This window comes from Schistocerca americana, chromosome 5 (assembly GCF_021461395.2).
Source record: "Schistocerca americana isolate TAMUIC-IGC-003095 chromosome 5, iqSchAmer2.1, whole genome shotgun sequence".
Taxonomy (NCBI): Eukaryota; Metazoa; Arthropoda; class Insecta; order Orthoptera; family Acrididae; genus Schistocerca; species Schistocerca americana.
In genome coordinates, this window is record NC_060123.1 from 733956241 (window position 1) to 733980654 (window position 24414).

Genomic DNA, 24414 nt, shown 5'->3' on the forward strand with positions numbered 1-24414 from the left:
GAAGAATTGTCGTGTTACAGGTGCAATAGGTGCACAATCTCATATCATAAAGCACCAGGTGCAAGTCGAGTTTACGGTAGGAAATGAAGCAATGAAAAGCTCGTTCCTAGTAGTTAAGGGATTAGGTGTTGCTTGCATCCTGGGGATGGAATTTTTACGCCAGAGGGACGCAAAAATCGACCTCTTGTGCGGGGAAGTAAGCCTTATGAATGAGGATAGACGTGTAGTTTTGCCGTTGTTGAGGACACGGGAAGTGCACGGTAAATATTGCCGGAGCTTTCAAACGAGATTCGAAGGAATACAGGTAATGAATTTATATTCTGGCTTAAGTACAAGACAAGCATATTATAAAGATCTTATTACTGAAGACAAAGAGGAAAAAAGGAAACTGATAGCCATGAAAGTTAGGGAGTCAGAACATTTGACTGGAGCACAACAAAACGAATTGACTCAGCTACTTACAGATTATGAGAATGTGTTTTCGGAAAAACCCGGTGTTATCGAGGGCTACACCTATAACATCGAAGTGGTACCTCATGATACTTTCTGTCACGCAAACTACACCATCCCGTGGTCAAAGAGGGAGGCAGTTACGAAGGAAATAAGAAAAATGCTTGATTGGGGGATAATTGAACCATCTCTGTCCCCGTACAGCAGTCCGCTCGTGGCCGTAGCGAAAGCGGACGGCAGTATACGTCTCGTGCTTGATGCGCGCGACATTAACAAAATAATTGTACCTGTCAGAACGCGACCAGAAAACCTGGATGAACAGATACAGAAGTTTTATGGAGTTAAATATCTGACCTCTGTCGATATGCGTTCGTCGTATTGGCAAATCCCACTAACTGAATCATCAAGAAAGTACACTGCCTTTGTGTTTGCCGGCAGAAGTTACCAATTTAAAGTTTTACCATTTGGATTAAATGTTAGTGCAGGTGTCTTCATTGCAGCGCTCGATAAAGTATTAGGACCAGATTTGTTGGACCGAGTAACGTTGTATGTCGATGACTTATTAATAGCTACTCCCGATTGGAAAAGCCACATGGACACGCTGAGATGCGTACTAAAAAGATTTTCTGAGGTAGGCGTAACAGCAAACCTCGCAAAATCCAAATTTGGCAGGGAGAGAATAAAATTTCTTGGTCATGTAATATCACCTACAGGTATTGTGCCCGATCCGAAGAAAATGGCAGCAATTGAGAACTTCCCTCCTCCTAGAACCAAGAAACAGTTAAAGGCATTTCTGGGTCTAGTGTCATTTTTCAGACGATTCATACCTGACCAGCTTTTAAATGATAATACCCTGTTAAACTTGTTGAGAAAGAATACACCCTGGATATGGAATGAACTGTGCCAGCAGTCATTTGAGCAAATACGACAAGCCCTTCTAAATGCTAATCTACTGTCACATCCTGACATGTCAAAGGAATTTTGCCTTGCTACAGACGCCTCCACTGTCGGACTAGGCGCGTGTTTATTTCAAATCGATGAGGATGGTGGAAACAAGAACATAAGAATAATCGGTTTCGCAAGCCGAGTGTTGTCAAGTTGTGAACGATCATATACAGTCACCGAACTCGAAACACTAGCAGTAGTATGGGCCATGAAGAAGTTCAGATACTATGTGTACGGAAAAAATGTAAAAATTTTCTGTGACCATCAGGCCTTAAGTTTTTTGCTGACATGCAAGTTAATGCACGACAGGTTGACTAGGTGGGTGCTGGCTCTGCAGGAATATCAATTTCAAATAATGTATATAAAAGGTTGTGACAACGTAGTGCCTGATGCTTTGTCACGGTTGCCGCAAGGTCTGCCTGAGTTAACAACAATACTAGAACAGGCAACAGAGTACAAAATTTTAGTTATGAAAGACCCTACTTGTCGAAAAAAGTTCCTGCAGACGTGCAAGCAACTGCCTAGTTTGCAGGACGAAGATACAGCTTGGGGAAAAGTCAAACGAGAACTCCTATCTTCGGGTGGAAATCAGATAGGTAGCCATTATTCTGTGCAAAATGGGGTATTATATTACCGGAAGGATGTTAACAAGGACTTGTGGTGTATCTGTGTACCGGAAGTATGTATCAGTGATTTAATCTGGCACGTGCACCTTTCGTGGGGACACGTGGGTATTGAAAAATGTAGAGCACTTCTCGCAAGACAATGTCATTTTAAGAATATGAAAAGAATAATTCAGAATGTTGTAAGGACATGTGTAGTTTGTCAAAGGACGAAACCTACAAATCTGCCCACTGTAAGTGAATTGCATCCTGTTGTTCCTAACAAACCATTACGACTAGTTTCTGTTGACATTCTAGGGCCACTGCCCACTGGCAGAGGTGGTGTGAAATATGTATTTGCTGTATATGATGCCTTTTCCAAATTTCTAAAATTGTATCCTGTAAAAGCTTCAACGGCCACACCCCTCATTCAGAAATTACGAACAGATTATTTTGTTAATGTAGGCAAACCACAGATCATATTATCCGATAATGCCACTTATTTTACTGGTCTCAAATGGAAAACGTTTCTACAAGAGCAAGGTGTTAAACACATTTTTGTAGCTCGATTTCACCCGGAGAGCAGTCTTGTAGAGCGTACCTTTAAAGAGTTGAACAGGTTCATGAGAACTTACATTCCGAATCGCCACACCAAGTGGGCAGAATACGTTTCGACTTTTGAGGAACTCCATAATAGATTGCCACATTCAGCCACCGGTTATACTCCACTAGAAGTCATGTTTGGAAAGAATGAAACCGACAGCTGGCTGTCACCATTACCAACTGTACCACGACAAGTTGTACCTCACGAACAAATTATAGCTGAGACTCTAAATAACTTAACGAGGTGCGCGGAGCGCCGAAAGGAGAGGCATGACAAGAAAATAAAGAAGGTAACAGTGTATCAACCAGGTGACTTGGTTCTAATAAGGACTCATCCCAAGTCATCTCTGTTAGCGAAAAAGAATAAAAAATGGCAACTGGTGTATGCCGGGCGCTACAAAATCATAGACATACCACATGGATGTAGCTATTTGTTGGGTGACGTAGAATCGGGAGAGATTAAAGGACTCTATCCATACAAAGACTTAAAGAAGTTCGCTCAGTAGAGCAACGTTTACATATGTGTAGTAGGTTAAGTTTAGAGTGTATTTTTTTCTGTGTGTAAATGTTAAGATTTTAGTGTAACATTTAAAGACAATGAGGCACACAAGATTAGTGCGATTCAATTTTGTAGACGTTAAGGAATAATAGTATTTTTAAGCAATTGCATTTTGAAAAAAAATGAACGTAGGTTTAAGAATATTTTACAAATGTCATGTTTAAAAATGCTAAAAAAAAATGTTTAAAAAAAAAAGTCAACAGCATGTAACGATGAAAGAATTTTTCATTAGTGTGTCATGAATATTTTTGAACTGTAGTAGTAATGCAACTTATGAAATTCAATATTATAGTGTATAAGTCGTTTCATGTATTTATGTCTATACCGATCTTGAAATATGCTCAATCATAATTTACTAAACAACATGAGTGCAGGGTGTACATCACCCAAGGTACCTCATGTGTTGTGGACAAAGTACAAAGCAAATCAGTAAACGCGACTACCGCTAAGCACTGTTAAAATATATTGCCATCTGCTAAGGCAGAGATTTGCACGAATTTGTAGTGCAAACAAAAGTCACAAATCTAACATTAATCTAGGAACTTGCACGCTAGGCCTAGATTATAAAATGTCTACAATAATGCGAGAGGCAAAGTTTTGTAAAGTCGAGCCTGGCTCTGGAGAGCAAGTACGCAATGAGTGGGCAGACATGACATGGGGACTTACCTCAGATGAGACGGAAATACAATTGTATAGTCAAAAAATCTGAAGGCAAGTACGACTCTAAGTGGAAAATGAAAAGAGACAATTAGTGCGAGAGACTGGTAAAATCCAGCACGAGCCAAAATCCAGTTCAGACTGAATGAAATACATTAGTGTTTGTGAACTAATCGAAACAGTTACTTTAAACAGTGTGAAAAACTGTGAAGGTGAAACTGTGATACGGACAGTGAAGTGCTAGTATTGAACGTTCAACAGCGGTGAAGACGCCAAACGTCAATATTACGCACGAAAAACTGTGTATTTGCTTATAAATGGGAACTGTTAACGTGAAGTGAACCCACAGTCAATATTTTTGGGACAGACTGTAGTTTCAGTGAGCACAATAATGCGAGATTGGAATGCGATGCGTGGACTGTTGCAAAACAGCGACCGCAGAAACGGCGAATGTTTGTGCTAAGCTCGTATTGGGACACTCACCAGTGCCTGCGAGTGCGGCGAAAACATAAATAATTTTATCAAGACAAAAACTGACGTGTAATGGAAACAGTATTGCATCAAAACTGCATTCACGGGAGAAGGTCCATGTCATGTTTTCTGCAAGACAGTGCTAGCTTGACACTCGGAAACTGGCGAAAACTTAACAACAACTGCCGCACTAACAAATGCTCCTTTCCCACTAGCGTAACCATCTGCAGCGGGAAACAAATATTACGTTGGTTGTGTGTGTGTTTCATGTACTACGTCGGAGATGCGTAGCAGAGCTGACTCCTGCCAACAAGAGCGGGGGGCGGCCATCATCCCACTCCGCCACGCCCGGCCGAGACAGAAGCGCATCGCCAACGGTGCAGCCGATCAGCTGATTCTGACGTTCCGCGACGGCGAGACACACGCTGGCGTCGAGCGGGCGTTGACCTCTCCGCAGCCGCCGCAAACGCCGAGCACCGAACACACGAACCGACGCCGTCGCGAGCCAAACGTCGCGGCGTATACCATCAACGACACCGCAATCAATTGTTATAATGACCTCATTTTTTGCATAGTGCAACAAAAATATTTGTATGCACATCCTGTACTCCAATGACATTCCAGAAACAATTAAGTGAAAGTGACCAAAGCAGTTAGTCTGTCGCTCCGCCGAGGTTTTCCCCAGGTTTCCCTACGGCCGCGCCAAATGGGGAGCGAACAGTTGACACCCCTGGGACTTCAAATATTCCGGACTAACTCGTGGTTGTATACCTTGAACTTCATCTGTATTACACTTTGTGTGCAACACACCTCAGTAATTACAACATACGATGTGACATATATAGACTGTGAAAGAAAACTCTGCGTGTGGACACTGTGGACATGAAAGTGGAAATATTTATGTCAAAAAACACGAACATTTTTTATGACATAAACATTTCGGGGGGCAACATAGCGTCCCCAGTGCCATATTACGAAAAGACTTTAAATTATTTTTAAAGAAGACATTCATAATTTGTAAGAGATTTTTTTTTCATGTAACCGTAAAATAATAATTTCTCTGTGTAGGTTTAGATTGCACAGAAATAATTTATGACAGAATGATCTAAAGAGACGCCCAGTTACACTCTTTTTTTTAATTTTTTAGTCGACCTTCACTTCTTCGCTTGTCTGGAATGTGTGTAGAGGGACATCTTGTGTGTGCTGACAAATGTAAGCATATTTGTATGAGTTAAACATATAATATAACTATTCAATATTATTGTGCACTTTTAATTTGTAAGAGGTGATCCCGATTTCATGTCCGCCTTCCTTGAATTAACCTGCATTCAAGTAATTTACAGCTCAACAATCGCAGCGGCCGATGCAGCCAACGACGCCATTACGTGGCGATATTAACTTATGAAAAATTAGCGGAAGCGGAAAACTCGCCCGCTATTAGCATAATATTAATATTTCTCCACAGCCGCACGAAGTTGCAGAAATACTTAGCTTTAAGATTCTTATTTTCAGTAGCATAGCCGAGACCCAGAGCCAGGACTCTGACAACAATACAATGGTCAACGGAGGTAAGAAAAATACTCTCGCGCGTGTGTGGGCCGCAATTGTAATTAATAACTAAAGATCTTTTGCTTTAACGTCAACTGACTAGCCGAGGAAATTTATATGAAAAGTTTATTACATTGTTCAACTTAAATATCATTTTTATGAAGGCCCACCACGTAAGTCGGCAACAATCAAAAAATAATAATAACAATAATAATATATACATTAAATTACGACGGCCGACGGACGCGAGACGCCTTAAGTACAAGAATAGAGACTCTTCTTACTGTCGGTGTTTTTAGCATTCCCTGTGAGACCAGTGTTAGTTTCCGATACACCACAGCAGGTTCAAAGTATTCCTTGGACGTTCACATTGACGATGAAACACAGAAATCGCATCGGAATTAAATACAAAAGACACAATGTCGCCTTAAGTACAAGAATAGAGACTCTTCTTACAGTCGGTGCTTTGAGCATTCCCTGTGAGACCAGTATTTGTTTCCGATACACCACTGCAGGTTCAATGTATTCCTTTGACCTTCACATTGAAGATGAAACGCAGAAATTGCATCGGAATTAAATAAAAAAGGCACAATGCCCCCTATGTACAAGAATGGAGACTCTTCTTACGGTCGGTGCTTTAAGCATTCCCTGTGAGACCAGTATTAGTTTCCGATACACCACTGCAGGTTCAATGTATTCCTTGGACCTTCAAATTGAAGATGAAACACAGAAATCGCATCGGAATTAAATACAAAAGGCACAATGTTGCCTTAAGTACAAGAATAGGGACTCTTCTTACACTCGGTGCTTTGAGCATTCCCTGTGAGACCAGTATTAGTTTCCAATACACCACTGCAGGTTCAATGTATTCCTTGGACATACACATTGACGATGAAACACGGAAATTACATCGGAATTAAATACAAAAGCACAATGCCGCCTTAAGTGCAAGAAGAGTGAGACGTCTTAGAGTCTGTGCTTTGATCATTTCCTGTGAGACCAGTATTAGTTTCCGATACACCACTGCAGGTTCAATGTATTCCTTGGACCTTCACATTGACGATGAATCACAGAAATCGCATCGGAATTAAATACAAAAATCACAATGTCACCTTATGTACAAGAATACAGACTCTTCTTACAGTCGGTGTTTTGAGCATTCTCTGTGAGACCAGTTTTAGTTTCCAAAACACCACTGCAGGTTCAATGTATTCCTTGGATCTTCACATTGACGATGAAACACAGAAATCGCATCGGAATTAAATACAAAAAGCACAATGCCGCCTTAAGTACAAGAATAGAGACTCTTCTTACAGTCGGTGATTTGAGCATATTCCGTTAGACCAGTATTAGTTTACGATACACCACTGCAGGTTCAATGTATTCCTCGGACCTTCACATTGACGATGAAACACAGAAATCGCAACGGAATTAAATACAAAAGTCACTATGCCTCTTTAAGTACAAGAATAGAGACTCTTCTTACAGTCTGTGCATTGAGCATTCCCTGTGAGACCAGTATTAGTTTCCGATGCACCACTGCAGGATCAATGGACTCCTTGGACCTTCACATTGACGATAAAACACAGAAATCGCATCGCAATTACATACAAACAGCACAATGCCGCCTTAAGTACAAGAATAGAGACTCTTCTTACAGTCGGTGCTTTGAGCATTTCCTGTGAGGCCAGTATTAGTTTCCGATACACCATTGCACGTTCAATGTATTCTTTGGACCTTCACATTGACGATGAAACACAGAAATCGCATCGGAATTAAATACAAAAGGCACAATGCCGCCTTAAGTACAAGAATCGAGACTCTTCTTACAATCGGTGCTTTGAGCATTCCCTGTGAGACCAGTATTAGTTTCCGATACACCACTGCAGATTCAATGTATTCCTTGGACCATCACATTGACGATGAAACACAGAAATCGCGTCGGAATTGAATACAAAAGGCACAATGCCGCCTTATGTACAAGAATAGAGACTCTTCTTACAGTCGGTGCTTTGAGCTTTCCCTGTGAGACCAGTATTAGTTTCCGATACACCACTGCAGGTTCAATGTATTCCTTGGACATACACATTGACGATGAAACACTGAGATTACATCGGATTTTAATACAAAAGGCAAAATGCCACCTGAAGTACAAGAATAGAGACTCTTCTTACAGTCGGTTCTTTGAGGATTCCCTGTGCGACCAGTATTAGTTTCCAATACACCACTGCAGGTTCAATGTATTACTTGGACGTTCACATTGACGATGAAACACAGAAATCGCATCGGAATTAAATACAAAAGGCACAATGCCGCCTTAAGTACAAGAATAGAGACTCTTCTTACTGTCGGTGTTTTGAGCATTCCCTGTGAGACCAGTGTTAGTTTCCGATACACCACTGCAGGTTCAAAGTATTCCTTGGACGTTCACATTGACGATGAAACACAGAAATCGCATCGGAATTAAATACAAAAGACACAATGTCGCCTTAAGTACAAGAATAGAGACTCTTCTTACAGTCGGTGCTTTGAGCATTCCCTGTGAGACCAGTATTAGTTTCCGATACACCACTGCAGGTTCAATGTATTCCTTGGACCTTCACATTGACGATGAATCACAGAAATCGCATCGGAATTAAATACAAAAATCACAGTGTCACCTTATGTACAAGAATACAGACTCTTCTTACAGTCGGTGTTTTGAGCATTCTCTGTGAGACCAGTTTTAGTTTCCGATACACCACTGCAGGTTCAATGTATTCCTTGGACCTTCACATTGACGATGAAACACAGAAATCGCATCGGAATTAAATACAAAAAGCACAATGCCGCCTTAAGTACAAGAATAGAGACTCTTCTTACAGTCGGTGCTTTGAGCATTCCCCGTTAGACCAGTATTAGTTTCCGATACACCACTGCAGGTTCAATGTATTCCTCGGACCTTCACATTGACGATGAAACACAGAAATCGCAACGGAATGAAATACAAAAGTCACAATGCCTCTTTAAGTACAAGAATAGAGACTCTTCTTACAGTCTGTGCATTGAGCATTCCCTGTGAGACCAGTATTAGTTTCCGATACACCACTGCAGGATCAATGGACTCCTTGGACCTTCACATTGACGATAAAACACAGAAATCGCATCGCAATTACATACAAACAGCACAATGCCGCCTTAAGTACAAGAATAGAGACTCTTCTTACAGTCGGTGCTTTGAGCATTTCCTGTGAGGCCAGTATTAGTTTCCGATACACCATTGCACGTTCAATGTATTCTTTGGACCTTCACATTGACGATGAAACACAGAAATCGCGTCGGAATTGAATACAAAAGGCACAATGCCGCCTTATGTACAAGAATAGAGACTCTCCTTACAGTCGATGCTTTGAGCATTCCCTGTGAGACCAGTATTAGTTTCCGATACACCAGTGCAGGTTCAATGTATTCCTTGGACCTTGACATTGACGATGAAACACAGAAATCGCATCGGAATTAAATACAAAAGGCACAATGCCGCCTTATGTACAAGAATAGAGACTCTTCTTACAGTCGGTGCTTTAAGCATTTCCTGTGAGACCAGTATTAGTTTCCGATACACCACTGCAGGTTCAATGTATTCCTTGGACATACACATTGACGATGAAACACTGAGATTACATCGGATTTAAATACAAAAGGCAAAATGCCACCTGAAGTACAAGAATAGAGACTCTTCTTACAGTCGGTGGTTTGAGGATTCCCTGTGCGACCAGTATTAGTTTCCAATACACCACTGCAGGTTCAATGTATTACTTGGACGTTCACATTGACGATGAAACACAGAAATCGCATCGGAATTAAATACAAAAGGCACAATGCCGCCTTAAGTGCAAGAATAGAGACTCTTCTTACTGTCGGTGTTTTGAGCATTCCCTGTGAGATCAGTGTTAGTTTCCGATACACCACTGCAGGTTCAAAGTATTCCTTGGACGTTCACATTGACGATGAAACACAAAAATCGCATCGGAATTAAATACAAAAGGCACAATGCCCCCTATGTACAAGAATGGAGACTCTTCTTACGGTCGGTGCTTTAAGCATTCCCTGTGAGACCAGTATTAGTTTCCGATACACCACTGCAGGTTCAATGTATTCCTTGGACCTTGACATTGACGATGAAACACAGAAATCGCATCGGATTAAAATACAAAAGGCACAATGCCGCCTTATGTACAAGAATAGAGACTCTTCTTACAGTCGGTGCTGTGAGCATTCCCTGTGAGACCAGTATTTGTTTCCGATACACCACTGCAGGTTCAATGTATTCCTTTGACCTTCACATTGAAGATGAAACGCAGAAATTGCATCGGAATTAAATAAAAAAGGCACAATGCCCCCTATGTACAAGAATGGAGACTCTTCTTACGGTCGGTGCTTTAAGCATTCCCTGTGAGACCAGTATTAGTTTCCGATACACCACTGCAGGTTCAATGTATTCCTTGGACCTTCAAATTGAAGATGAAACACAGAAATCGCATCGGAATTAAATACAAAAGGCACAATGTTGCCTTAAGTACAAGAATAGGGACTCTTCTTACACTCGGTGCTTTGAGCATTCCCTGTGAGACCAGTATTAGTTTCCAATACACAACTGCAGGTTCAATGTATTCCTTGGACATACACATTGACGATGAAACACGGAAATTACATCGGAATTAAATACAAAAGCACAATGCCGCCTTAAGTGCAAGAAGAGTGAGACGTCTTAGAGTCTGTGCTTTGATCATTTCCTGTGAGACCAGTATTAGTTTCCGATACACCACTGCAGGTTCAATGTATTCCTTGGACCTTCACATTGACGATGAATCACAGAAATCGCATCGGAATTAAATACAAAAATCACAATGTCACCTTATGTACAAGAATACAGACTCTTCTTACAGTCGGTGTTTTGAGCATTCTCTGTGAGACCAGTTTTAGTTTCCAAAACACCACTGCAGGTTCAATGTATTCCTTGGATCTTCACATTGACGATGAAACACAGAAATCGCATCGGAATTAAATACAAAAAGCACAATGCCGCCTTAAGTACAAGAATAGAGACTCTTCTTACAGTCGGTGCTTTGAGCATTCCCCGTTAGACCAGTATTAGTTTCCGATACACCACTGCAGGTTCAATGTATTCCTCGGACCTTCACATTGACGATGAAACACAGAAATCGCAACGGAATTAAATACAAAAGTCACAATGCCTCTTTAAGTACAAGAATAGAGACTCTTCTTACAGTCTGTGCATTGAGCATTCCCTGTGAGACCAGTATTAGTTTCCGATGCACCACTGCAGGATCAATGGACTTCTTGGACCTTCACATTGACGATAAAACACAGAAATCGCATCGCAATTACATACAAACAGCACAATGCCGCCTTAAGTACAAGAATAGAGACTCTTCTTACAGTCGGTGCTTTGAGCATTTCCTGTGAGGCCAGTATTAGTTTCCGATACACCATTGCACGTTCAATGTATTCTTTGGACCTTCACATTGACGATGAAACACAGAAATCGCATCGGAATTGAATACAAAAGGCACAATGCCGCCTTAAGTACAAGAATCGAGACTCTTCTCACAATCGGTGCTTTGAGCATTCCCTGTGAGACCAGTATTAGTTTCCGATACACCACTGCAGATTCAATGTATTCCTTGGACCATCACATTGAGGATGAAACACAGAAATCGCGTCGGAATTGAATACAAAAGGCACAATGCCGCCTTATGTACAAGAATAGAGACTCTTCTTACAGTCGGTGCTTTGAGCATTCCCTGTGAGACCAGTATTAGTTTCCGATACACCACTGCAGGTTCAATGTATTCCTTGGACATACACATTGACGATGAAACACTGAGATTACATCGGATTTAAATACAAAAGGCAAAATGCCACCTGAAGTACAAGAATAGAGACTCTTCTTACAGTCGGTGCTTTGAGGATTCCCTGTGCGACCAGCATTAGTTTCCAATACACCACTGCAGGTTCAATGTATTACTTGGACGTTCACATTGACGATGAAACACAGAAATCGCATCGGAATTAAATACAAAAGGCACAATGCCGCCTTAAGTACAAGAATAGAGACTCTTCTTACTGTCGGTGTTTTGAGCATTCCCTGTGAGACCAGTGTTAGTTTCCGATACACCACTGCAGGTTCAAAGTATTCCTTGGACGTTCACATTGACGATGAAACACAGAAATCGCATCGGAATTAAATACAAAAGACACAATGTCGCCTTAAGTACAAGAATAGAGACTCTTCTTACAGTCGGTGCTTTGAGCATTCCCTGTGAGACCAGTATTAGTTTCCGATACACCACTGCAGGTTCAATGTATTCCTTGGACCTTCACATTGACGATGAATCACAGAAATCGCATCGGAATTAAATACAAAAATCACAATGTCACCTTATGTACAAGAATACAGACTCTTCTTACAGTCGGTGTTTTGAGCATTCTCTGTGAGACCAGTTTTAGTTTCCGATACACCACTGCAGGTTCAATGTATTCCTTGGACCTTCACATTGACGATGAAACACAGAAATCGCATCGGAATTAAATACAAAAAGCACAATGCCGCCTTAAGTACAAGAATAGAGACTCTTCTTACAGTCGGTGCTTTGAGCATTCCCCGTTAGACCAGTATTAGTTTCCGATACACCACTGCAGGTTCAATGTATTCCTCGGACCTTCACATTGACGATGAAACACAGAAATCGCAACGGAATTAAATACAAAAGTCACAATGCCTCTTTAAGTACAAGAATAGAGACTCTTCTTACAGTCTGTGCATTGAGCATTCCCTGTGAGACCAGTATTAGTTTCCGATACACCACTGCAGGATCAATGGACTCCTTGGACCTTCACATTGACGATAAAACACAGAAATCGCATCGCAATTACATACAAACAGCACAATGCCGCCTTAAGTACAAGAATAGAGACTCTTCTTACAGTCGGTGCTTTGAGCATTTCCTGTGAGGCCAGTATTAGTTTCCGATACACCATTGCACGTTCAATGTATTCTTTGGACCTTCACATTGACAATGAAACACAGAAATCGCATCGGAATTGAATACAAAAGGCACAATGCCGCCTTATGTACAAGAATACAGACTCTCCTTACAGTCGATGCTTTGAGCATTCCCTGTGAGACCAGTATTAGTTTCCGATACACCAGTGCAGGTTCAATGTATTCCTTGGACCTTGACATTGACGATGAAACACAGAAATCGCATCGGAATTAAATACAAAAGGCACAATGCCCCCTTATGTACAAGAATAGAGACTCTTCTTACAGTCGGTGCTTTGAGCATTCCCTGTGAGACCAGTATTAGTTTCCGATACACCACTGCAGGTTCAATGTATTCCTTGGACATACACATTGACGGTGAAACACTGAGATTACATCGGATTTAAATACAAAAGGCAAAATGCCACCTGAAGTACAAGAATAGAGACTCTTCTTACAGTCGGTGCTTTGAGGATTCCCTGTGCGACAGTATTAGTTTCCAATACACCACTGCAGGTTCAATGTATTACTTGGACGTTCACATTGACGATGAAACACAGAAATCGCATCGGAATTAAATACAAAAGGCACAATGCCGCCTTAAGTGCAAGAATAGAGACTCTTCTTACTGTCGGTGTTTTGAGCATTCCCTGTGAGACCAGTGTTAGTTTCCGATACACCACTGCAGGTTCAAAGTATTCCTTGGACGTTCACATTGACGATGAAACACAAAAATCGCATCGGAATTAAATACAAAAGGCACAATGCCCCCTATGTACAAGAATGGAGACTCTTCTTACGGTCGGTGCTTTAAGCATTCCCTGTGAGACCAGTATTAGTTTCCGATACACCACTGCAGGTTCAATGTACTCCTTGGACCTTCAAATTGAAGATGAAACACAGAAATCGCATCGGAATTAAATACAAAAGGCACAATGTTGCCTTAAGTACAAGATTAGGGACTCTTCTTACACTCGGTGCTTTGAGCATTCCCTGTGAGACCAGTATTAGTTTCCAATACACCACTGCGGGTTCAATGTATTCCTTGGACATACACATTGACGATGAAACACAGAAATTACATCGGATTTAAATACAAAAGCACAATGCCGCCTTAAGTGCAAGAAGAGTGAGACTTTTTAGAGTCTGTGCTTTGATCATTTCCTGTGAGACCAGTATTAGTTTCCGATACACCACTGCAGGTTCAATGTATTCCTTGGACCTTCACATTGACGATGAATCACAGAAATCGCATCGGAATTAAATACAAAAATCACAATGTCACCTTATGTACAAGAATACAGACTCTTCCTACAGTCGGTGTTTTGAGCATTCTCTGTGAGACCAGTTTTAGTTTCCGATACACCACTGCAGGTTCAATGTATTCCTTGGACCTTCACATTGACGATGAAACACAGAAATCGCATCGGAATTAAATACAAAAAGCACAATGCCGCCTTAAGTACAAGAATAGAGACTCTTCTTACAGTCGGTGCTTTGAGCATTCCCCGTTAGACCAGTATTAGTTTCCGATACACCACTGCAGGTTCAATGTATTCCTCGGACCTTCACATTGACGATGAAACACAGAAATCGCAACGGAATTAAATACAAAAGTCACAATGCCTCTTTAAGTACAAGAATAGAGACTCTTCTTACAGTCTGTGCATTGAGCATTCCCTGTGAGACCAGTATTAGTTTCCGATACACCACTGCAGGATCAATGGACTCCTTGGACCTTCACATTGACGATAAAACACAGAAATCGCATCGCAATTACATACAAACAGCACAATGCCGCCTTAAGTACAAGAATAGAGACTCTTCTTACAGTCGGTGCTTTGAGCATTTCCTGTGAGGCCAGTATTAGTTTCCGATACACCATTGCACGTTCAATGTATTCTTTGGACCTTCACTTTGACGATGAAACACAGAAATCGCATCGGAATTGAATACAAAAGGCACAATGCCGCCTTAAGTACAAGAATAGAGACTCTTCTTACAATCGGTGCTTTGAGCATTCCCTGTGAGACCAGTATTAGTTTCCGATACACCACTGCAGATTCAATGTATTCCTTGGACCATCACATTGACGATGAAACACAGAAATCGCGTCGGAATTGAATACAAAAGGCACAATGCCGCCTTATGTACAAGAATAGAGACTCTTCTTACAGTCGGTGCTTTGAGCATTCCCTGTGAGACCAGTATTAGTTTCCGATACACCACTGCAGGTTCAATGTATTCCTTGGACCTTGACATTGACGATGAAACACAGAAATCGCATCGGAATTAAATACAAAAGGCACAATGCCGCCTTAAGTACAAGAATAGAGACTCTTCTTACAGTCGGTGCTTTGAGCATTCACTGTGAGACCAGTATTAGTTTCCGATACACCACTGCAGGTTCAATGTATTCCTTGGACATACACATTGACGATGAAACACTGAGATTACACCGGATTTAAATACAAAGGCAAAATGCCACCTGAAGTACAAGAATAGAGACTCTTCTTACAGTCGGTGCTTTGAGGATTCCCTGTGCGACCAGTATTAGTTTCCAATACACCACTGCAGGTTCAATGTATTACTTGGACCTTCACATTGACGATGAAACACAGAAATCGCATCGGAATTAAATACAAAAGGCACAATGCCGCCTCAAGTACAAGCATAGAGATTCTTCTTACAGTCGGTGCTTTGAGCATTCCCTGTGCGACCAGTATTAGTTTCCGATACACCACTGCAGGTTCAATTTATTTCTTGGACATACACATTGACTATGAAACACTGAAATTACATCGGAAATAAATAAAAAAGGCACCATGCCGCCTTGAGTGCAAGATGAGTGAGACTTCTTAGAGCCTGTGCCATGATCCTTTCCTGTGAGACCAGTATAGGTTTCCCATACACTACTGCTGGTTCAATGTATAACTTTGATCTTCACATTGACGATGAAACACAGAAATCGCATCGGAATTTAATACAAAAGGCACAATGCCTCCTTATGTACAAGAGTAGAGACTCTTCTTACAGTCGGTGCTTTGAGCATTCCCTGTGAGACCAGTAATAGTTTCCGATACACCACTGCAGGTTCAATGTATTCCTTGGACCTTCACATTGACGATGAAACACAGAAATCGCATCGGAATTAAATACAAAAAGCACAATGCCGCCTTAAGTACAAGAATAGAGACTCTTCTTACAGTCGGTGCTTTGAGCATTCCCCGTTAGACCAGTATTAGTTTCCGATACACCACTGCAGGTTCAATGTATTCCTCGGACCTTCACATTGACGATGAAACACAGAAATCGCAACGGAATTAAATACAAAAGTCACAATGCCTCTTTAAGTACAAGAATAGAGACTCTTCTTACAGTCTGTGCATTGAGCATTCCCTGTGAGACCAGTATTAGTTTCCGATACACCACTGCAGGATCAATGGACTCCTTGGACCTTCACATTGACGATAAAACACAGAAATCGCATCGCAATTACATACAAACAGCACAATGCCGCCTTAAGTACAAGAATAGAGACTCTTCTTACAGTCGGTGCTTTGAGCATTTCCTGTGAGGCCAGTATTAGTTTCCGATACACCATTGCACGTTCAATGTATTCTTTGGACCTTCACTTTGACGATGAAACACAGAAATCGCATCGGAATTGAATACAAAAGGCACAATGCCGCCTTAAGTACAAGAATAGAGACTCTTCTTACAATCGGTGCTTTGAGCATTCCCTGTGAGACCAGTATTAGTTTCCGATACACCACTGCAGATTCAATGTATTCCTTGGACCATCACATTGACGATGAAACACAGAAATCGCGTCGGAATTGAATACAAAAGGCACAATGCCGCCTTATGTACAAGAATAGAGACTCGTCTTACAGTCGGTGCTTTGAGCATTCCCTGTGAGACCAGTATTAGTTTCCGATACACCACTGCAGGTTCAATGTATTCCTTGGACATTGACATTGACGATGAAACACAGAAATCGCATCGGAATTAAATACAAAAGGCACAATGCCGCCTTAAGTACAAGAATAGAGACTCTTCTTACAGTCGGTGCGTTGAGCATTCCCTGTGAGACCAGTATTAGTTTCCGATACACCACTGCAGGTTCAATGTATTCCTTGGACATACACATTGACGATGAAACACTGAGATTACATCGGATTTAAATACAAAGGCAAAATGCCACCTGAAGTACAAGAATAGAGACTCTTCTTACAGTCGGTGCTTTGAGGATTCCCTGTGCGACCAGTATTAGTTTCCAATACACCACTGCAGGTTCAATGTATTACTTGGACCTTCACATTGACGATGAAACACAGAAATCGCATCGGAATTAAATACAAAAGGCACAATGCCGCCTCAAGTACAAGCATAGAGATTCTTCTTACAGTCGGTGCTTTGAGCATTCCCTGTGCGACCAGTATTAGTTTCCGATACACCACTGCAGGTTCAATTTATTTCTTGGACATACACATTGACTATGAAACACTGAAATTACATCGGAAATAAATAAAAAAGGCACCATGCCGCCTTGAGTGCAAGATGAGTGAGACTTCTTAGAGCCTGTGCCATGATCCTTTCCTGTGAGACCAGTATAGGTTTCCCATACACTACTGCTGGTTCAATGTATTCCTTTGATCTTCACATTGACGATGAAACACAGAAATCGCATCGGAATTTAATACAAAAGGCACAATGCCTCCTTATGTACAAGAGTAGAGACTCTTCTTACAGTCGGTGCTTTGAGCATTCCCTGTGAGACCAGTAATAGTTTCCGATACACCACTGCAGGTTCAATGTATTCCTTGGACATTCACATTGACAATGAATAACAGAAATCGCATCGGAATTAAATACAAAAATCACAATGCCGCCTTGAGTACACGAATAGAGACTGTTCTTACAGTCTGTGCTTTGATCCTTTCCTGTGAGACCAGTATTAGTTTCCGATACACCACTGCAGGTTCAGAATATTCCTTTGACTTTCACATTGACGATGAAACATAGAAATCGCATCGGAATTAAATAGAAAGGGTACAATGCCGCCTTAGGTACAAGAATAGAGACTCTTCTTACAGTCGGTGCTTTGATCCTTTCCTGCGCGGGCAGTATTATTTTCCGATACACCACTGAAGACTCAATGTATTCCTTGGACGTAAACATTGACGATGAAACACAAAAATAGCATCGGAATTAAATACAAAAGGCACAATGCCGCCTGAAGTGCAAGAAGAGAGAGACTTCTTAGAGTCTGTGCTTTGATCCTTTCCTGTGAGACCAGTATTAGTTTCTGATACACCACTGCTGGTTCAATGTACTCCATGGATCTTCACATTGACGATGTAACACTGAAATTACATCGGAATTAAATACAAAAGGCACAATGCCGCCTTAAGAACAAGAATAGAGACCCTTCTTAGAGTCGGTGCTTTGAGCATTCCCTGTGAGACCAGTATTAGTTTCCGATACACCACTGCACGTTCAATGTATTCCTTGGACCTTCCCATTGACGATAAAACAAAGAAACCGCATCGGAATTAAATACAAAAGGCACAATGCCGCCTTAAGTACAAGAATAGAGACTCTTCTTACAGTCGGTGCTTTGAGCATTCCCTGTGAGACCAGTATTAGTTTCCGATACACCGCTGCAGGTTCAATGTATTCCTTGGACATACACATTGACGATGAAACACACAAATTACATCGGAATTAAATACAAAATTCACAATGCCGCCTTAAGTACAAGAATAGAGACTCTTCTTACAGTCGGTACTTTGAGCATTCCCTGTGAGACCAGTATTAGTTTCCGATACACCACTGCAGATTCGATGAATTCCTTGGACCTTCACATTGACTATGAAACACAAAAATCTCATCGGAATTAAATATAAAACGCAAAATGCCGCCTTAAGTACAAGAATAGAGACACTTCTTGCAGTCGGTGCTTTGAGCATTCCCTGTGAGAACAGTATTAGTTTCCATTACACCACTGCAGGTTCAATGTATTCCTTGGACATACACATTGACGATGAAACACTGGGATTACATCGGAATTAAATACAAAAGGCACAATGCCGCCTGAAGTACAAGAATAGAGACTCTTCTTACAGTCGGTGCTTTGAGGATTCCCTGTGCGACCAGTATTAGTTACCGATACACCACTGCAGGATCAATGTATTACTTGGACCTTCACATTGACGATGAAACACAGAAATCACATCGGAATTAAATACAAAAGGCACAATGCCACCTTAAGTACAAGAATAGAGACCCTTCTGAGAGTCGGTGCTTTGAGCATTCCCTGTGAGACCAGTATTAGTTTCCGATACACCACTGCAGGGTCAATGTATTCCTTGGACATACATATTGACGATGAAACACATAAATTAAATCGGAATTAAATACAAAAGGCACAATGCCGCCTTAAGTACAAGAATGTAGACTCTCCTTACAGTCGGTGCTTTGAGCATTCCCTGTGAGACCAGTATTAGTTTCCGATACAGTACTGCAGGTTCAATGTATTCCTTGGACCTTCACATTGACGATAAAACAAAGAAATCGCATCGCATTTACATACAAAAGGCACAATGCCGCCTTAAGTACAAGAATAGAGACTCCTCTTATAGTCGGTGCTTTGAGCATTCCCTGTGAGCCAGTATTAGTTTCCGATAGACCACTGCAGGTTCAATGTATTCCTTGGACCTACACATTGACGATGAAACACAGAGTTCTCATCGGAATTAAATTTAAAAGGCACAATGCCGCCTTAAGTACAAGAATAGAGACACTTCTTACAGTCGGTGCTTTGAGCATTCCCTGTGAGACCAGTATTAGTTTGCAATACACCACTGCAGGTTCAATGTATTCCTTGGACATTCACATTAACAATGAAACTCTGAGATTACATCGGAATTAAAAACTAAAGGCACAATGCCATCTGAAGTACAAGAATAGAGACTCTTCATACAGTCGGTGCTTTGAGCATTCCCTGTGCGACAAGTATTAGTTTCCGATACACCACTGCAGGTTCAATGTATTACTTGGACCTTCACATTGACGATGAAACACAGAAATCGCATCGGAATTAAATACAAAATGCACAATGCCGTCTTAAGTACAAGAATAGAGACTCTTCTTACAGTCGGTGCTTTGAGCATTCCCTGTGAGACCAGTATTAGTTTCCGATACACCACAGCAGGTTTAATTTATTTCTTGGACATACACATTGACTATGAAACACTGAAATTACATTGGAAATAAATAAAAAAGGCACCATGCAGCCTTAAGTGCAAGAAGAGTGAGACTTCTTGGACCTTTGCCATGATCCTTTCCTGTGAGACCAGTATTAGTTTCCCATACACCACTGCAGGTTCAATATATTTCTTTGACTTTCACATTGACGATGAAACACAGATGTCGCATCGGAATTAAATACAAAAGGCACAATGCCGCCTTAGGTACAAAAATAGAGACTCTTCTTACAGTCGGTGGTTTGAGCATTCCCTGTGAGACCAGTATTAGTTTCCGATACACCACTCCAGGTTCAATTTATTTTCTGGACTTACACATTGACGATGAAACACATAAATTACATCGGAATTAAATACAATAGGCACAATGCCGCCTTAAGTGCAAGAATAGCGACTCTTCTTACAGTCGATGCTTTGAGCATTACCTGTGAGTCCAGTATTAGTTTCCGATACACCACTGCAGGTTCAATGTATTCCTTGGACCTTCACATTGACGATGAAACACAGAAATCTCATCGGAATTAAATATAAAAGGCACAATGCCGACGTAAGTACAAGAATAGAGACACTTCTCACTGTCGGTGCTTTGAGCATTCCCTGTGAGACCAGTATTAGTTTCCAATACACCACTACAGGTTCAATGTATTCCTTGGACATACACATTGACGATGAAACACTGAGATTACATCGGAATTAAATACAAATGGCCCAATGCCGCCTGAAGTACAAGAATAGAGACTCTTCTTACAGTCGGCGCTTTGAGCATTCCCTGTGTGACCAGTATTAGTTTCCGATACACCACTGCAGGTTCAGTGTATTACTTGGACCTTCACATTGACGATGAAACTCAGAAATCGCATCGGAATTAAATACAAAAGGCACAATGCCGTCTTAAGTACAAGAATAGAGACTCTTCTTACAGTTGGTGTTTTGAGTTTTCCCTGTGAGACCAGTATCAGTTTCCGATACACCACTGTAGGTTCAATGTATTCCTTGGACCTTCACATTGACGATAAAAAAAAGAAATCGCATCGCAATTACATACAAAAGGCACAATGCCGTCTTAACTACTGGAATAGAGACTGTTCTTACAGTCGGTGCTTTGAGCACTCCCTGTGAGCCAGTATTAGTTTCCGATATACCACTGCAGGTTCAATGTATTCCTTGGACCTACACATTGACGATGAAACACAGAAAACTCATAGGAATTAAATTTAAAAGGCACAATGCCGCCTTTGGTACAAGAATAGAGACACTTCTTACAGTCGGTGCTTTGAGCATTCCCTGTGAGACCAGTATTAGTTTCCGATACACCACTGCAGGTTCAGTGTATTACTTGGACCTTCACATTGACGATGAAACTCAGAAATCGCATCGGAATTAAATACAAAAGGCACAATGCCGTCTTAAGTACAAGAATAGAGACTCTTCTTACAGTCGGTGCTTTGAGCATTCCCTGTGAGCCAGTATTAGTTTCCGATTGTCCACTGAAGGTTCAATGTATTCCTTGGACCTTCACATTGACGATGAAACACAGAAATCTCATCGGAATTAAATTTGAAAGGCCCAATGCCGCCTAAAGTACAAGAATAGAGACACTTCTTACAGTCGGTGCTTTGAGCATTCCCTGTGAGACCAGTATTAGTTTGCAATACACCACTGCAGGTTCAATGTATTCCTTGGACATACACAGTGACAATGAAACTCTGAGATTACATCGGAATTAAATACAAAAGGCACAATGCCGTCTGAAGTACAAGAATAGAGACTCTTCTTACAGTCAGTGCTTTGAGCATTCCCTGTGCGACAAGTATTAGTTTCCGATACACCACTGCAGGTTCAATGTATTACTTGGACCTTCACATTGACGATGAAACACAGAAATCGCATCGGAATTAAATACAAAAGGCACAATGCCGTCTTAAGTACAAGAATAGAAACTCTTCTTGCAGTCGGTGCTTTGAGCATTCCCTGTGAGCCAGTATTAGTTTCCGATAGACCACTGCACGTTCAATGTATTCCTTGACCTTCACATTGACGATGAAAAACAGAAATCGCATCGGAATTAAATACAAAAGGCACAATGCCGCCTTAAGTACAAGAATAGAGACTCTTCTTACAGTCGGTGCTTTGAGCATTCCCTGTGCGAGAAGTATTAGTTTCCGATACACCAATGCCGGTTCAATGTATTACTTGGACCTTCACATTGACGATGAAACACAGAAATCGCATCGGAATTAAATACAAAAGGCACAATGCCGTCTTAAGTACAAGAATAGAGACCCTTCTTACAGTCGGTGCTTTGAGCATTCCCTGTGAGACCAGTATCAATTTCCGATACACCACTGTAGGTTCAATGTATTCCTTGGACCTTCACATTGACGATAAAACAAAGAAATCGCATCGCAATTACATACAAAAGGCACAATGCCGCCTTAAGTACAAGAATAGAGACTCCTCTTACAGTCGGTGCTTCGAGCATTCCCTGTGAGCCCGTACTAGTTTCCGATAGACCACTGCAGGTTCAATGTATTCCTTGGACCTTCACATTGACGATGAAACACAGAAATCTCATCGGAATTAAATTTAAAAGGCACAATGCCGCCTTAAGTACAAGAATAGAGACACTTCTTACAGTGGGTGCTTTGAGCATTCCCTGTGAGACCAGTATTAGTTTGCAATACACCACTGCAGGTTCAATGTATTCCTTGGACATACACATTGACGATGAAACTCTGAGATTACATCGGAATTAAATACAAAAGGCACAATGCCGTCTGAAGTACAAGAATAGAGACTCTTCTTACAGTCGGTGCTTTGAGCATTCCCTGTGCGACAAGTATTAGTTTCCGATACACCATTGCAGGTTCAATGTATTACTTGGACCTTCACATTGACGATGAAACACAGAAATCGCATCGGAATTAAATACAAAAGGCACATTGCCGTCTGAAGTACAAGAAAAGGGACTCTTCTTACAGTCGGTGCTTTGAGCATTCCCTGTGCAACAAGTATTAGTTTCCGATACACCACTGCAGGTTCAATGTATTACTTGGACCTTCACATTGACGATGAAACACAGAAATCGCATCGGAATTAATACAAAAGGCACAATACCACCATAAGTACAAGAATAGAGACTCTTCTTATAGTCGGTGCTATGAGCATTCCCTGTGTGACCAGTATTAGTTTCCGATACACCACTGCAGGTTCAGTGTATTACTTGGACCTTCACATTGACGATGAAACTCAGAAATCGCATCGGAATTAAATACAAAAGGCACAATGCCGTCTTAAGTACAAGAATAGAGACTCTTCTTACAGTTGGTGTTTTGAGTTTTCCCTGTGAGACCAGTATCAGTTTCCGATACACCACTGTAGGTTCAATGTATTCCTTGGACCTTCACATTGACGATAAAAAAAAGAAATCGCATCGCAATTACATACAAAAGGCACAATGCCGTCTTAACTACTGGAATAGAGACTGTTCTTACAGTCGGTGCTTTGAGCACTCCCTGTGAGCCAGTATTAGTTTCCGATATACCACTGCAGGTTCAATGTATTCCTTGGACCTACACATTGACGATGAAACACAGAAAACTCATAGGAATTAAATTTAAAAGGCACAATGCCGCCTTTGGTACAAGAATAGAGACACTTCTTACAGTCGGTGCTTTGAGCATTCCCTGTGAGACCAGTATTAGTTTCCGATACACCACTGCAGGTTCAGTGTATTACTTGGACCTTCACATTGACGATGAAACTCAGAAATCGCATCGGAATTAAATACAAAAGGCACAATGCCGTCTTAAGTACAAGAATAGAGACTCTTCTTACAGTCGGTGCTTTGAGCATTCCCTGTGAGCCAGTATTAGTTTCCGATTGTCCACTGAAGGTTCAATGTATTCCTTGGACCTTCACATTGACGATGAAACACAGAAATCTCATCGGAATTAAATTTGAAAGGCCCAATGCCGCCTAAAGTACAAGAATAGAGACACTTCTTACAGTCGGTGCTTTGAGCATTCCCTGTGAGACCAGTATTAGTTTGCAATACACCACTGCAGGTTCAATGTATTCCTTGGACATACACAGTGACAATGAAACTCTGAGATTACATCGGAATTAAATACAAAAGGCACAATGCCGTCTGAAGTACAAGAATAGAGACTCTTCTTACAGTCAGTGCTTTGAGCATTCCCTGTGCGCCAAGTATTAGTTTCCGATACACCACTGCAGGTTCAATGTATTACTTGGACCTTC